The following is a 6,000-nucleotide window of genomic DNA, read 5'->3' as shown; positions in this document are numbered from 1 at the left end:
AGATTACAAATAAGTCGGTTCAAGTATGACCGTTGGATTACATAACAATCTCTACACATCATTCAAGAAATCCTTGACCGCTCCTTGATCACCGCTTCATCGAACTTAGTAACTCATCACTTGCTTTGCATTACATGCAATATAATTGCACATTCCCTAGACAAAAATTGTTATCTCAATGCGCCAAAAACACTTTGAAACTCTCTTCATACAATATGCATACATGTCAAAATCACTACCGCTCATCATCAGATCATAAACCAATATAACCAATTCACCAAACTTAATTGGTTAGGGTTTATCAAATCAACAGATAGGGTTTACCAGTTCAACTCTCCAATACATAGCAATATCGGTTCACTCCACACTTACCTACTGGTTATAGTTCATTTCACTAGCTCTTTCTACCGGTTACAAAACAACATTACAACAATATCATTACTGGTTAATTGACATCAATGACAACATAACATATCATTAATGCAATATTCATACAAATGCCAACATACTACACATATGTTAGACATACCTATATAATATGTGTTTATGTATGTATATATGATATCTATAGTTATATATACATATATTTATTTAGATATATGTATATATGTTTGTATACCTACATGTATCTCTTATTTTCCTCTCTCTCTCTCGTCTTCCTTCCCCCATCACCGTCTTTGTCTATTTTGAGCCCTAATTATCCTCCTTGAGTTCTATCTCATCTCTCTCCCCCTCACACTGCTCTCTTTTTTTATTTTCTCACCCTTTTCTCCTTCTCATTCTCTCTCTACCTCATGTCTCTCACCATCTCCTCTCTCTCTCTCTCTCTCTCTCTCTCTCTCTCTCTCTCTCTCTCTCTCTCTCACACACACACACACACATTATCCTATCTTATTCTCACCCTCTCCCCCTTCTCTCTCTTTCTATCCCCCTCCCTCTCCCTCTCCCCCCTCTCTCTCTCTCTCTCTCTCTCTCTCTCTCTCTCTCTCTCTCTCTCTCTCCCTCTCCCTCTCCCTCTCTTTATCCTATTCTCCCCATCTCTGCCCCTCCCTCTCCCTCTCTCCCAATTTCTCCTCTCTCTCCCCCTCTCTCTCCCTCCCCCTCTCCTTATGCTATTCTCTCTCTCTCTCTCTCTCTCTCTCTCTCTCTCTCTCTCTCTCTCTCTCTCTCCCTCTCCCCCTTTCTCCCAATTTCTCCTCTATCTCTCCCCCTCTCTCTCCCTCCCCCTCTCCTTATGCTATTCTCTCTCTCTCTCTCTCTCTCTCTCTCTCTCTCTCTCTCTCTCTCTCTCTCTCTCTCTCTCTCCCTCCCTCTCCCTCTCTCCTTTTCCTAGTTCTACATAACTTGTATGGGTTATGTAGAACTAAGGCCAAAACTTCTAGTTCTACATAACCCGTATGGGTTATGAGAAATTGTGAACACTCACATTAAAGGTTTCTTTTAGTCCCAACGGCCTAAAAACCAACATTGCAAGTTGTTTGAAGGCCCCATTGCTTTTGCACATGATTTTCTAGGACAGTAATAGTCAAGTTTTCATATTTTTTTGTCACTTTTGTTTTGAAATGATTGATTTGTCTCATATATTGGATTTTTTTTGAAGTTATTTTATCATTGTTACTTTAGATTATAACAAAATGATGATCATTTGTTGTTTTTTTGCTTTGATCAAGATTGATTTGTCTTGTATTTTGTTTTTTTTTTAAGTTATTTTATTATTGTTACTTTAGATTATAACAAAATGATGATCATTTGTTGTTTTTTTTCTATTTGATTATAGATTGTCATCATGATGTTATGTGTAGGACAATGGGAAAGAATGAGAGAGGAACAAATGAACAAAGATAGGCATCAAAGGAAAGACAAAGGGAGCATATGAGGAGATTACATGAAGGTATGTCATCTAATGCGCCTAATGAAAGTGATGCTAATGTTACTTGTTGTGTCCTCACATCAACCATAATGGGAAAGGAAATGAAAAAATATTGTTTAATAAGCAAAACAAGCAAGTCATTAAGGATAAGTAGAAACACATTACACTATGCCTTAGAGAGGTGAGAGATAATCGAGGATCCTAACAATAATTCTCTTTGGGCATTCTCGGGTAGACTCCCACGCAAGAACAAGGTTGTTGTTGATGCACTAAGAACGTTAATTGAGAAATATTGGCATGACAACACAAGGGTTTCACCCAACCAAAGAGATGTTTTTAGATGGTAAATTGGAATTAGTAATCGTGAGCCACATCCAAAACACTATTTAGATACAACTCAAACACAATTTTATGAAATGTATCTTCAAAGCTTTCCTCAGATTAAAATTAGTCAAAGATTTTTTGAGATGACAAAACCATTTTATGTTAAGATTAATCATGCACGTACTACATGTTGTTGTAGGGTCCATGTTGAATTTTCCATGCATTATGATATTTATCGCTATGTATGTTGTACTTTGCACACTAATGATGTTTTGCAAGAATATGGGCTACAAGCACCTCCTAAGTCACCGAGAGAATTTATTTCAAGTGTACTATGTAGATGAGATGATAGGTGCATTTACTATAAGATGATGTATTTGAGAGGTTTTTATCCTACATGTGGCGGTTTGCAATCATTGCATATATGCCTATATCTAGATAGCACACATGAAATTGGTAAGGAACTAGTTTCTATTGGAAAATATAAGTCAGTCACATATGGTGTTAAAGATGGAAAAGAATTAAAGAGGTGTGAGCTAGTGAAAAGGGATATATGCTTAGCTGATTTTATGAAGATGTTTCAAGAGAAACTAGTGTATGAGTACATAGGTCACACACATAGAGCTAGGTGGTTAGATGATAAATTCAAGTTGTGTAAGGAAATGACTTTCCCCCTCGGCACTATTGTCTATTTCGTTGATTTTATTGAGAATTATACACTAAAGCCACAAAATCAAGTACAATCTATGTATTACTACTCTACACAAGTTACAATCTTTGTACACATAGCATTCATGCATGTACATGATAGCACCAAGGAGGACATAAAGGTTATAAGAGAATATCACTTCTATATCAGCGATGATTGCACTCATTGATAACTCAATGAGAAACGATGAGTACCAAACCAGTACTGAGAGGGGGGGTGAACCAGTACAGGCAAAAACACTTTCCAAAAACTGGTTAGTCAGCAGATATTGTGCTTTGGCAGACAAACAGTAACACTGGTCTTAAACAGAGTACAACTGGTAAGACCCAGAATAGCTGAGACAAGCATAAGTCGGTTGACACTTATCTTTTCATACAATCTAATACTTCATTTCCATTTCACCCTAGTACATGAACAGGTAATATATCATCAAACATAGATAAATAGTTAGATCAACATGATTTACCTTCAAACACAAATCACTTAAACCATCACAAGAATAACACCACACATGACACACATATTTTTTTCACATGGAAACCCAACTGGGAAAAACCACGGTGGGGATGAATACCCACAAGCTATTTTGAACTCTTTAGAAGTCCACTCTGTTAGAAGCCTAGTCCAGTTAAAGACTTATTACAACACGTTTTGTTAGGAACCGATCCTGCTAGGGATCACCCGGTTAAGGGATGGCTAAGATACCCGGTTAAGGGTTAAACCCTGTTAAAGCCTACCTTGTTAGAGGATTTAAAGAACTCGCTAAATTTGAGTCACCCTGTTAAAGGATTTTCAGTAAGCCGGTTAAAGATACCCTGTTAAGGGATTTCCCAACAGTTGAAGTGGTTAGAGATCAACAGGTATTACAATGATCTAGTAACAGCACTCAATGCCAATGCAGATCCGCTTTAGCTTCTCTTCACCTTCTACAGGTATCACTACTTTCCTTTGGTATGGCAAGAATCATTTATCTCTTCACTTGGATACACACACACAACTTTTGCCAACAACCTTAGAAAGAAACACAACAACGAACTTATAGGAAACAGATAGGTTGGTAGCATAAACCCTAAACCTGTTAGGTTAAGCAATTCAAACGGTTCAATCCTAAAAATTGAGCACATTGCATTAAATGCAACAGTCTTGAACTGATCTCAAGATGTTCTCCATCATTCATTTTCCACCGCTTTCATGGCAGCTGATAACTCATCACGTGTTTTCACTGATTATAGGCTTCGCACATTCCCAAGGTAGAAGGGAACAATCTCCTTCATGCAAGATCCTTCACGCACACAAGGCTAACATGGCAACATGATCTGTTCTTCATTACAATGTTAACTCATCACACAAAGTCACCGGTTGAGTCACACAGGCTTGAACCACTTCAACCGGAAACCCTGAGACTACCAACCGGTAGTCATACCAAGCTTCCATGTACCGGTTCCCATATCAACATGTCGGTTCACCTTGAACAGACACACCGCTTCACTTTGGCACATATACCAATTCACAATGTTATACCGGTTCTCACATATACTGGTTCTTGGTAACATATCGGTTCTCTCTTCTTCAGCATATTGACATCAATGACAACATACAATGTCATCATGTCCTCATACTGGTTCTCATAATGCCAACACTCATTCCTCAAATTTTGTGCAAGGATGCTTTACAGTCTTCTATGATAGTTTAAGGGAAAGAGATATAAGATACAACCAACACTTAATATGGTCGGACAATTGTACCGCACAATTCAAGAATGCAAGGATGTTCTATTGGTTGACTAGGATGCATGTGACAAGTGGTGTGCGACATTTTTGGAATTTCATTAAGGTAGGGCATGGAAAGGGAGAGCATGATGGTGTGTGAGCATGTGTTAAAAGAGCTCTTATCAGAGAGAAATTGAACTATGAAGATGGTGCAATGTTAATAGATGCAGAAACAATTGTGCAATGGTGTAACTCTAAGATGGGACTAGGTAATGCAGGTAAATCTATGGTTTCTAGATATTTTTGGTTTGTTCCCACGATGAGTAGAATGAAAGATGTGTTATTTTTCCACCTCTCACTAATGATTTTTTATGCGATAGAATAAATCTCACCACAAGAAAATGGAATCGAGTTGCCCGAAACCGAGAGAGAATTTTTTAGGCAATGGCAACACAACCCCATAGGTTCAAGGGAAAACTTCACTACAAGGTGGCTTGGAATGATCGGACATCTTAGGGAGTGAGACAAGGGAACACCTAGAATAAACCCAACCACCTAAACATGCTCGCACTAATGATTCATTCCCACAACAAGTAGAATGAAATATGCACTATTTTGCCACCTCTCACTAACGATTTTTGACGGTTTTTTATGCGATAGAAAAAATATCACCACAAGAAAATGGAATCGAGTTGTCTGAAACTGGGAGCAAATTTTTTAGGCAGCGACAACATGACCCCATAGGTTCACACAGATTGTCCATAAGTGTCACGGTCTCCGAGTTACACGACGTCAAAGTTTGACTATTTTTTCCACTTTGAGCGCTCAAGGGAAAATGTCGCTACGAGGTGGCTTAGAATGATCGAACATCTTGGGGAGTGAGACAAAGGCACACCTCATGCAAAACCGACCACTCGGATGCGCTCGCGCTGATGGTTCGTTCCCATAACAAGCAGAACGAAAGATGCACTATTTTTCCACCTCTCACTAACAGTTTTTGACGGTTTTTTATGTGACAGAAAAAATCTCACCACAAGAAAATGGAATTGAGTTGTCTAAAACTGAGAGAGGACTTTTTAGGCAAAAACAAAACAACCCCATAGGTTCACATGGATCATCCATAAGTTCCACGGTCTCCGAGTTACGCAACATCAAAGTTTGACCATTTTTTCCACTTTGAGCACTCAAGGGAAAACGTTGCTACAAGGTGGCTCGGAACAATCGGATGTCTTGGGGAATGAGACAAGAGAACACCTAGTGTAAGCCCAACCACCCAAACATGCTTGCACTGACGGTTTATTCCCACAACGAGAAGAACAAAAGATGCACTATTTTGCCACCTTTCACTGACGGTTTTTTACAGTTTTAATGCGACATAAAAAATCTCA

Source organism: Cryptomeria japonica, chromosome 6, assembly GCF_030272615.1.
Source record: "Cryptomeria japonica chromosome 6, Sugi_1.0, whole genome shotgun sequence".
Classification (NCBI taxonomy): Eukaryota; Viridiplantae; Streptophyta; class Pinopsida; order Cupressales; family Cupressaceae; genus Cryptomeria; species Cryptomeria japonica.
Note: the sequence above shows the minus strand (reverse complement) of the source record.